General features: G+C 40.3%; 1 protein-coding gene across 1 annotated transcript in view; it reads left to right on the plus strand.

Annotated features, from left to right (window-relative positions):
• LOC126279015 (glycosylphosphatidylinositol anchor attachment 1 protein) overlaps positions 1 to 12,364 on the plus strand; it is a 74,088-nt gene that overhangs the window by 9,969 nt on the left and 51,755 nt on the right. The gene's annotated exons all lie outside the window — the stretch shown is intronic.

A 12,364-nucleotide genomic window follows, 5' to 3' on the forward strand; every position in this document is an offset into this window, starting at 1 on the left:
GTGTGTTTGTGTGTTTTGTTCATGGTGCCTGTCTGCCGGCGCTTTCCCGCTTGGTAAGTCTTGGAATCATTGTTTTTAATATATATAGGCTTGATACTACCCCTAAGAAGGTCCATTTACCTTGGAGACTCAGGATTTTCTGCTGGGATTACCCTTGCAGCTGATAAGGTCTAGTTATCTGAGAGTGCCTGAAATTTGCACATCATGCTCTTATACTGGCTACCTGACACATAGTCATTAAATGCACTGTTTAGGGATTTCATAGTGAACATTGAAGCAGTGTTTTTAAACAAAGCTTCTGAGCTCTTGTTTGCTGCTACACTAGCATTAGTGACCACCACAACTACTGTATTATTTCTCTTAATATTGTGCCCAGCCATCTGCCCCGTGTGTGTGTGTGTGTGTGTGTGTGTGTGTGTGTGTGTGTGTGTGCGCGCACGCGCATGCATGTTTCTTCTAAAAGCTTGAAAAAGAATTTCATTCCAAAAGCTAGCATATCTCTGTACCTTTTGTTTGTGTTCCTATTGACACTGCAGCACTTCTGTCTTTCAGTAGTCATCTCCTTTATTCCTAAATAATTTTTAATGTAGAAGTAAAATTAGACATGTCCCAGAAAAATGTGCCAAGCCCCTTGAATTCATGTAATATGCCAGTGACATGGCAGACGGTATTAGAAGGAACCTCAGACTTTTAGCAGCTGATGCTGTTATCTATAAAATCAAATCTAAAAAAGCTACACAAATGTTCAGTCGAAACTGAATAATATTTCAAATGGGTGAAATACTTGCAACTTGTTTTAAATTCACAAAATGTAAAATTGTAATATCATAAGACTACAGTATCACTCAGCCACAATTAAAATCAGTCAACTTATACAAATACCTTAGTGTAACATATGAATATAATAGAGGGAAACATTCCATGTGGGAAAAATATATCTAAAAACAAAGATGCTGTAACTTACCAAACGAAAGTGTTGGTATGTTGATACAGACAATAACAAACACAAACACACACACAAATTTTAAGCTTACTCAACCCACGGTTGCTTCATCGGGAAAGAGGGCAGGAGAGGGAAAGACGAAAGGATGTGGGTTTTAAGGGAGCGGAAAGACTTACCTTAGGGGGGGGGGAAAGGGACAGGTATACACGCGCGCGCACGTGTATACATATATTTGTAAATATCCCGCACGTCCAGGACCTCGCTGCGATGGAACACTTCCTTTCACGCCGATCACCTGCCACCCTACCTAAAACCTCTTTCCTCATTACCTTAGCCAGCTTCATCCTAACTCACAACTTCTTCACTTTCAAAGGCCAGACATACCAACAATTAAGGGGAACGGCCATGGGTACCAGGATGGCCCCCTCGTACACCAACCTATTTATGGGTCGCTTAGAGGAAGCCTTCTTGGTTACCCAGGCCTGCCAACCCAAAGTTTGGTACAGATTTATTGATGATATCTAAATGATCTGGACTCACAGTGAAGAAGAACTCCAGAATTTCCTCTCCAACCTCAACTCCTTTGGTTCCATCAGATTCACCTGGTCCTACTCCAAATCCCATGCCACTTTCCTCGAAATTGACCTGTCCAATGGCCAGCTTCACACATCCGTCCACATCAAACCCACCAACAAGCAACAGTACCTCCATTATGACAGCTGCTACCCATTCCATATCAAACAGTCCCTTCCCTACAGCCTAGGTCTTCGTGGCAAATGAATCTGCTCGAGTCCTGAATCCCTGAACCATTACACCAACAACCTGAAAACAGCTTTCACATCCCACAACTACCCTCCGGACCTGGTACAGAAACAAATAACCAAAGCCACTTCCTCATCCCCTCAAACCCAGAACTTCCCACAGAAGGCCCCCAAAAGTGCCCCACTTGTGACAGGATACTTCCCAGGACTGGATCAGACTCTGAATGTGGCTCTCCAGCAGGGATACGACTTCCTTCAATCCTGCCCTGAAATGAGATCCGTCCTTCATGAAATCCTCCCCACTCCACCAAGAGTGTCTTTCCGCCGTCCACCTAACCTTCGTAACCTCTTGGTTCATCCCCATAAAATCCTCAAACCACCTTCCCTACCCTCTGGCTCCTACCCTTGTAACCACCCCCAGTGTAAAACCTGTCCCATGCACCCTCCCACCACCACCTACTTCAGTCCTGTAACCCGGAAGGTGTACACGATTGAAGGCAGAGCCACATGTGAAAGCACCCACGTGATTTACCAACTGACCTGCCTACACTGTGAAGCTTTCTATGTGGGAATGACCAGCAACAAACTGCCCATTCGCATGAACAGACACAGGCAGACAGTGTTTGTTGGTAATGAGGATCACCTTGTGGTTAAACATGGCTTGGTGCACGGCCAGCACATCTTGTCACAGTGTTACACCGTCCAGGTTATCTGGATACTTCCCACTGACATCAACCTATCAGAACTCCAGAGATGGGAACTTGCCCTTCAATATATATCCTCTCTTTTTCGTTAGCCACCAGGCCTCAACCTCCGCTAATTTCAAGTTGCTGCCACTCATACATCACCTGTCATTCAACAACATCTTTGCCTCTGTACTTCCGTCTCGACTGACATCTCTGCCCAAACTCTTTGCCTTTACATATATCTGCTTGTGTCTGTATATGTGAGGATGGGTATGTGTGTGTGTGTGTGTGTGTGTGTGTGTGTGTGTGTATACCTGTCCCTTTTTCCCCCTAAGGTAAGTCTTTCCACTCTCAGGATTGGAATGACTCCTTAGCCTCTCGCTTAAAACCCACTTCCTTTCGTCTTTCTCTCTTCTTCCCTCTTTCCTGATGAAGCAACCGTGGGTTGCAAAAGCTTGTAACTTGTGTGTGTGTGTGTGTGTGTGTGTGTGTGTGTTTGTGTTTGTTATTGTCTCTATCAACATACCAACGCTTTCATTTGGTAAGTTACATCATCTTTGTTTTTAGGTATATTAGTGTAACATTGTGGACATGTGGAATGGAATGGTCTCACCTTTCATAGCTATAAAAGTCTGAACGTATCTGTAACATGTGAATAAGATGGTGGAGAATTTGCATTTGCCAACGTGGTCATCAGTCCTTGGAATGGGAAAAGTAAACAAATGTGATAAGCCTTTCTCCATTACGGGGTTTGTTTGGGACTTCTACTACTACTACTACTACTACTACTACTACAGATGAAGCCAAGGGACTGAAAGAAAGTTAAATTACACTAAGATGATTTAAGTTATGGAATACCTCCTAACATTGTGTTAGACCTCCTTTTGGCTGACAGTGCAAACACCTCTCATGGCATGGACTCAAGAAGTTGTTGGAAGCCCCCTCACGGAAATATTGAGCTGTGCTGCCTCTGTAGCCAGCCGTAATCATGCAAGTGTAGCCGGTGCAAGATTTTGTGCGTGAATTGTCCTCTTGATTGTGCCCCATAAGTGTTCAATGGGAATCATGTTGGGCAATCTGGGTCCAGAATGTTCTTCAAACCAATTGTGAACAGCTGTGGAATGGTGATGTATTGCATTGTGTGTGATACTTGTTTTGATTTGTGTTTTGTCAACTTCAACATCATTTGAACTCTCGTTTTTCAGAAGAAATCAGTCACATATTCTAGTGCTTTGAATTCGAGTGTCTGAAAATGGCTTCAAATGTAAGTTTGATAAAAAACACTACTTCAGTGGTAGACAAACTGAGAGACAAGGATGATTATAACATGTGGAAGTTTGGAATGAAACTCATTCTAATGCGTGAGAAATTATGGGATTATACCATAGGTGCAAGTACTGCTACAAATTCAGAGACGGATATAGATGCGTGGGCACTTATTCTGTTGCCATGTGGATAAATCTCTGTATGCACATGTGGAAAACACAACAAAAACAAATGAAGCTTGGAATACTTTGGAAAAAAAACTGCTTGCTGGTAAGAATAAAACCAGATGGATGAATCTCTGGGCTGTTCTGCTGGATACTACATTATCCAAATGTGAAGGAAATATTCAAAATTACATTACTCACGTCTTGGATGTAGCCAACAAACTGCAGAGCATGGGCAAACCAGTTGATGATGGGCTAATTACACTGATTATGCTTAGATGTTTACCAAAAGTTTGTTTACCATACCAGATGGGATAGAGTCCAGTACAACAGACAAAAATTTCACGTCAGAAAATATCAAAGTAAACTTGGTGGATGGTAGTGTGGAAGAATACCTCAAGTTGGACACATACGGCACTGATAGTGCTTTATTTACAAAGAATTATAAGAAATCACTACAGGGTTTCTCAAAAGACAAGTAAGAAAAGAAGAGAGTGAAATGTTTCAGTTGCTGGAAGTATGGTCACTTCAAGTCTGAACATCCTCAGAAGCAAGAATCATCAAAGGGAAGAGAAAAGCACATTGTTTTGTGCACTTGGTATGTCAGATTTCAACCAGAATTGGGGGGGGGGGGGGGGGGGGGGGGAGATCATTGATTATAAAGCATCGTCACACATGACATCAAGATTTTAAAACAGAAAATAGCAAACAAAAAATTGTGAAGTGTGCTGATAATGTTGAATTAGTGAGCAAAGGGAAAGGTGATGTTATTGTCAATTCGCCAGATATATCCTCAATAAAGATTGTTATTCTTGTCTCTGGCTTAGCAACTAATTTGTTATCAGTTTCTGCTTTAATCAAGAAAGGGATAAATGTTGTTTTTGACAAAGATGGATGTAAGGTGCCCAAAAGTGGTGAGATACTTTGTTCTGGGATCAGAGTCAAATGGCATTTATAAACTAAAAAATGATGAACCTGTGTTGTCAGATGAGCATGCTCTCGCTGTTAAAAATTTTATTAATGTGCAAGACTTATGGCACCGTAGACTTGGTCATGTTAGAGTTGACACAGGACTTAAGTTATGTTTACGGAGTGGTGACATAAAGTTGGAGTGTTGTGACTCTGAAACTCTTGACAAGAGCAAATCGTGCGAACTAGGTAAGATGTCGAAATTCACTTTTTCCTAAGACTGTAGGGCAACGTGCATCTGAGTTGCTCGTCCTTGTGCATATGGATTTATGTGGCCCCATGGAGCAAATGTCACATGGTATGGCTAAGTACATGTATGTAGTAGTGGATGATTATTCCAGGAGAACATTCTGTTACTTTCTCAAGAGTAAAGATCAAACTTTTGAATTTTTCTTTGAGTTTAAAATTTGGCTAGAAAATGGAATTGGTGCAGAGATAAAATCAATTAGATCTGACAATGGCAGTGAATTTGTGAACTCAAATTTTGATTTATTGCTTAGAGAGAATGGAATTGAACATCAGATAAGCGTGCCCTATATCCCAGAACAGAATGGTGTTTTGGAGAGGACCAACAGATCAATTTGTGAGATGGCCCGGTGCATGCTATTTGAATCTGGTCTGCCTAAGCAGTATTGGGCAGAGGCATGCAATACAACTGTTTACATAAAGAACCTTGTTCCACACAGAGCACTTAATGGTAAAACTCCACAGGAATTATGGACTGGAAAAGTATCTCGTTTGAACCATTTAAAGGTGTTTGGTTGTCGAGCTCTTCTCCGTATACAATATCAAAACAGACGAAAGTGGAATGCCATAGCTAAAGAATTTGTATTTGTAGGTTATGATGAAATGACCAAAGGTTACAGACTAATTGATCCACAGAACCCCAAGAAAATAACATTGGACTCGCATTCGGGAGGACGACAGTTCAATCCCGTGTCCAGCCATCCTGATTTAGGTTTTCCGTGATTTCCCTAAATCCTTTCAGGCAAATGCCGGGATGGTTCCTTTGAAAGGGCACGGCCGACTTCCTTCCTCTTCCTTCCGTAATCCGATGAGACCGATGACCTCGCTGTTTGGTCTCTTCCCACAAACAACCCAACCCAACACCCCCAAGAAAATAGTGAAAGGTAGGGGTTGTTTTTCTGGAGAATGAGTGCATGACTGACAATACCAGGGCACCAGCTGTTAATAATGAAGATTATTGTATGTTCTGGTGAGATAAACAGTATACAGAGGCAGAGGAAGAAGAAGAACTCAGCAGTGCTGGAAGAGACAGAGATAAAGACCCACACTACATCCCATATACTCAGTCAGTGGCAGACGCAGAAGAGACTGAGGTGCAGCCGATGGACCCTGATGCTTCAGAAGAGGACCAACCAGAACTACTGGTCATTAAAATTGCTACACCAAGAAGAAATGCAGATGATAAACGGGTATTCATTGGACAAATATATTATACTAGAACTGACATGTGATTACATTTTCACGCAATTTGGGTGCATAGATCCTGAGAAATCACTACTCAGAACAACCACCTCTGGCCATAATAACGGCCTTGATACGCCTGGGCATCGAGTCAAACAGAGCTTGGATGATGTGTACAGGTACAACTGCTCATCCAGCTTCAATACGATACCACAGTTCATCATGAGTAGTGACTAGCATATTGTGGCGAGCCAGTTGCTTGGCCACCGTTGACCAGACATTTTCAGTTGGTGAGAGATCTGGAGAATGTGCTGGCCTGGGCAACAGTCGAACATTTTCTGTATCCAGAAAGGCCCGTACAAGATCTGCAACATGTGGTCGTGCATTATCCTGTTGAAATGTAGGGTTTCGCAGGGATCGAATTAAGGGTAGAGCCACGGGTCATAGCACATCTGAAATGTAAAGTCCACTGTTCAAAGTGCCGTCAATGTGAACAAGAGGTGACTGAGATGTGTAAACCATGGCACCCCATACCATCACGCCTGGTGATACACCAGTATGCCGATGACAAATACACGCTTCCATTGTGTGTTCACCGTGATGTCGCCAAACACGGATGCGACCATCATGATGCTGTAAACAGAACCTGGATTCATCCAAAAAAATGGCGTTTTGCCATTCGTGCATCCAGGTTCATTGTTGAGTACACCATCGCAGGCCCTCCTGCCTGTGATGTAGCGTCGAGGGTAACTGCAGCCATGGTCTCCGAGCAGATAGTCCATGCCACTGCAAACGTCAGTGAACTGTTCGTGCAGATGGTTGTTGTCTTGCAAACGTCCCCATCTGTTGACTCAGGGATTGAGACGTGGCTGCACGATCCGTTACAGCCATGAGGATAAGATGCCTGCACCTCAACTGTTAGAGATGTGACACCATTGGGATCCAGCACAACATTCCGTATTACCCTCCTGAACCCACCGATTCCAAATTCTTCTAACAGTCATTGGATCTTGACCAGTGCGAGCAGCAATGTCGCGATATGATAAACCGCAATTGTGATAGGCTACAATCCAACCTTTATCAGAGTCAGAAACATGATGGTATGCATTTCTCCTTCTCACACAAGGCATCACAACAACGTTTTACCAGGCAACGCCGGTCAACTGGTGTTTATATATGAGAAATCGCTTGGAAACTTTCCTCACGTCAGCACGTTGTAGGTGTCGCCTCCGGTGCCAAGCTTGTGTGAATGCTCTGAAAAGCTAATCATTTGCATACCAGAGCATCTTCTTCCTGTGGGTTAAATTTCGTGTCTGTAGCACGTCATCTTCATGGTGTATTAATTTTAATGGCCAGTAGTGTAGTTTGGGAGAAGATTCCGTGAACTTGGAGGATTCCATGTCGAGAAGTGACAAAGAAGACTGGATAAAGGCCATGAAAGAGAAAATTAAGTGTTTCCAGAACTGTAGTGTTTGGAAACTTGTGGATCCACCAAAGAGTAATAAAAGTATTGTAGGTAACAAGTGGGTATTTAAGCTGAAAACGAATATGGATGGTCTCCACCGTGTTAGACTTGTTGCAAAAGGGTTTACACAAAAATTTGGTATTGATTACTCTGAGACTTTTTCACCTCTTGTGAGACATAGATAGTACTCCTAGAGTTCTCATTAGTTTAGCTGTAAATCATGACCTTAAGATCTATCGTTTTGATATTAAGACTGCTTTTCTGTATGGGGACTTGGAGGAAACTATCCTCATAAAGTAACCAGATGGTTTTGTTTTGAAAGGGAGTGAAGGTAAAGTCTGTAAACTAAGTAAGGCCATTTATGGTTTGAAATAATTGGCCAGACAGTGGAATGAAAAGGCAAAGTGTACGCTTTTAGACCTAGGTTATATTGCAAATACCAATGAAGATTGTGTGTTCATTAAATAGCCAGGTAAAAATGTTGCAATTATTGCTTTGTTTGTAGACGATTTTTATGTCGTGAAATTACAGTGTGATGAAAGACAAGTTGTATCAGGGATTGTCGGAGAATTTTGAAGTTAAAGACATAGGAGAAGCAAAGTCCTATCTCGGTATGTGTATAACCGGAAACTGGGAGAAGGTAGTTTAAAACTTGACCAGAACAATTATATTGAAGATGTGCTGAAATGCTTTGATATGGTCAATTGTGCTCCTGTTAGAACACCAATGGAAGCTGGATTAAAGCTTTGGGGTATGCAGGGTGATAAAGTTCAAGTGCCATATCAAGAACTTGTAGGTTGTTTGCTATATATGAGTACTAATAAAAGACCTGACACATCTTATGCAGCAATTGTTTTAAGCAGTATAATTGTAAGTTTACTAGTGTTCACTAGAAGGCAGCAAAAAGGGTGCTTCGTTATCTCAAGGGTACTATAGATTATGGCATTGTGTTTGACAAAGGAGATTTCAAGGATCTGAATATAACTGGTTTTGTTGATTCGAATATTGTAGGTGATGTAACTACAGGTTTGTCACAATATGGAAGTGTTTTTCTTCTGGGGAAAAATATAATTTCATGGGAGAGCAAGAAACTGAAGGATGTAGCTACCTCAACTACAGAAGCTTAATATGCAGCTTTGACTTCTGCAGCCAGAGAGACACATTATTTGAGACAGTTAAAAAGTGAATTGCTTAATAAGCACCAAAATCCAGTAATCGTTTTACATGACAACCAGAGTTCTATCAGACTGTCACAAAATCCTGTGTCGTACTCTAGATTAAAACTTGTTTTGCTAAAGGGCATTTTATTGGACAATGTGTTAAAACAAATGAGATTGATGTTAAGTATTTGCAGTCAAAGGAAACACATGTATCTTGTTCATAAATTGAAATTGTCGCCAGATTAATCATTTTCTTCCTGTGTTGTCCATGTTTTACTGCTGACACTCTGCTTCATCCCACGCTTTGGTGTGGGTGAGCACATGTTTTTCAACGATTGTTACCCTTGTTTTCTGTTTTGTTTTATATTCCTGTTCTAGGATTTTTCTTGACACCCGTTTCACTATGTTACTGAACGGGCGCTGAAGACCTTGCTGTCGTGCGCCCAAACCCCCCCCCCCCCACTACTACTACTACTACTACTACTACTACTACTACTACTACTACCACCCCTTGGTTCTTTCGTTTGTATATGTCGAGTATGACGAGTAGATTGTCTTTACTCTTGATGTTCACTCTCTTAAGTGTGTTACATTTAATGTGTTGTTATCAGAATATAAGTATAATGAACAATCTGTTACTTATCTTTTTCAATGCCTAGCCTTGCTCTGCTAACAGTTTCCTTCCTAAGCTGTAGCCTTCTGCAAAAACCAAATAAAAATTTGTACCAGCTGGCATCACACAGTGAGGAAAAAAGTATTCATACATTCAAAGGAAGTTACAAAGTACGTAAATATAAAGACAATGTTAATGCTTTGCGGACATTCATCTTTTATGTATCTCTTCTGTTCATCTCTTTCACACTGCTTAAACAATTTTTTTGGCAGTCTCTAAGGTAATATTTTCCCGTTCTTGTTGTGGACATTGTTTCAGAGCAGTCATAATTTGTATTTCCTGTTTCCTGACCATTTGTTCAAGCATAATCCAAAAATGTTTAATTGGATTAAGATCTACACTCTGTTCTGGAAACTTAAGAACATGGGGAGTCTGGTATGACAGCCACAGATGAACAATTTCTGATGTATGCTTAGGGTCATTGTCTTATTGAAAGTAGTAATTTGTCCCTAATGGACTGCACAATAACCCAGCTTCTACAGTAATATGAGCTATTTCTGAAAATTACTCTCTCTTTACATATTGAGAGATAACTATATGCCTTTTCTGTACAGTTATTTCTTTTCCTGCATGCCCATTTTGCTGTTGCATGCATTCAACACCTATCATAACCAATATGCACAAGGTGCAGATTTCCACTGAAGGTGTTCTTTGCAGCAAGCAGTTCATTAGTTGTTTCTATATTTACATTTCCAATAGTGTATGAACATTTTTTTCTCAATATGTGAAGTCGGCTAGTACAGAGTTTTTATTTTCTTTTTGCAGTAGGCTAATTTAGTTAACCATTTTATGTATACAGATTAGGAAGGAAACCCCTTACTGTAGTTTATCAAATAACATGTCTGGCTGTGGTCTTTAGTTGTACTGTTACTGTAGTAAATAAAGTTATTGTAGGTAAACATTGGTCTGTGAATACTTTTTACATGACCGTATGTTGGTGGCAGTAGAACCATTCTTCATTGAGCTTCAAATGCCAGTTCTGTAAATTTTCTTAATAGTATTCTTAATAGTATTCCATGAAAAGAATGTTTTCTTCTCTCCACTGATTCCCACTTGAGTTCAGAAATCATCTCTGTAATAATCGCATGTTGATCGGATCTGTCAGTAATAAATCTGCATTGCACCTGCTTCTAGCAAATCTGAAAAAAATTTCTCTACTACTGACTATGGTAAGTGAAATGGTGTCTGGGCTATAGGCTGTAGGGATCTCATAGTACATTAAGGAGATTACCGGAAGTTGTTTATTTTCTTCAAACAAACTCACCAATCCTGATCTGCCTTACACAGGCGTTCAAATTGCATAACAATTTCTTGTTTTATAGGTGGCATAACTGAGGTGGAATTTATGTAAACTATTCATTCGGGCTGCTTGCTTCCTTGGTTTGCTATTATCTCATCAGTACTTTGTGCAATTTTGTGTGTAAACTACCCTGAGGAATTTTAAAGTCTGCTTCCACTGCTCACTGGCTAAAATGTTCCCTCATCTGTCGTACTCATAAGAGCGAAACTGTCCTTTACATGCATTGTTTACTGTTTAAAACACACATTCTTGGTAATGGATCCGCTAACAAAATACCTCCTCTACCTTCAACACTATGGTATGTGGTTTGCTGAGTTGCTGACTTGTCAGAATGTAGCCAGTCATTCTGTACTCCGTCACGTCCTTATAGTGCAAACACAGCTGAAGTGGTATGTATTTCCCCCTATTTGGACTGCTTGTCTTTAGAAGCTAACAGTACATTCAAAGTATTGCAGAAAATAGGTGTCAACTATTCCACAGAAGCCCACTTACAAAGTTTCAAGAACCAATGTTAAACGAGGAACCTCAAAATATACTGGAGCCCCTGCATATCACTCTCAGGGGGACCAGCAGAGATGAGATTAGACTAATTACAGCGCACACACACAGGAATTCCAGCAGTCATTCTTTTACAATCTGTGGTGTGAGAGAAACTGTGATATGCAGGACAATGGGAAGTACTCTTAACTACATATTGTACAGTAGTTAGCAGAGTATATATGTAGATGTGGATTGTGTAAAGATAAACTAATGTCACAAGCCCTGTAATGTTATTCATTTAGTTTTTGTACACAGGCTTTGTACTTTTTGCAGATTTTGTATGATAATGTTGAGCACTAATTCTGTATGTTGTATAGTTAATATAATTTGGTTTTGATCGTGGGTTTGACTTGAATTTTTTAAATGATTAAGTGTATGTTAAGGAAGATAATGATACAATCTTCCAGTGATGATAAGTGAAATTCATATGTGTGAAATGGCATTTTAAGCAGGGCATAACTTCCATTTTTTTAAAAGACCTAATTTTTTGCTGTGAAGGTAATTAAGTTACTTTGACAGTTACATGAAGAAATAAGATAACTCTGCTGCAGTTCTGTTTACTTAGGCAAATGTGTTTTTTATACTCTTGTAATTGATCTTTGAAGAATATGCTTACAAAACATCTGAGTTGGATTGTTAGCAGAAAGACAAGAATATCACACAGTACTAGACATAATATGCAGTATTCTGTTTACAATATGTGTGGACCAGTCACTTTTCTGCATCTGCACAGGCTGTGTGTGAGTGCATGGATATATATTTACTTTTAGGTTTAATCATTTCTCCCCTCATCCTGCTGCTGAATGATGTACTCTTATTTTTTTCGAGATATTTTGTTGAGAGTAAGAACACTGAGCAGAAAGACTGAGCTGGAGATGATATGAGGTTTTATTTTCTTTATCATGTTTCAAGATTGTAAGGCTTCTAGAGATGAAATGTGCTGCTGTGACATTTTTAATTTTTTGCATTTCCCAGGATAAAATTTAATTCGATTAATAATATAATATGT

The sequence above is a fragment of the Schistocerca gregaria genome, chromosome 6 (genome assembly GCF_023897955.1).
Source record: "Schistocerca gregaria isolate iqSchGreg1 chromosome 6, iqSchGreg1.2, whole genome shotgun sequence".
In the NCBI taxonomy this organism is placed as follows: Eukaryota; Metazoa; Arthropoda; class Insecta; order Orthoptera; family Acrididae; genus Schistocerca; species Schistocerca gregaria.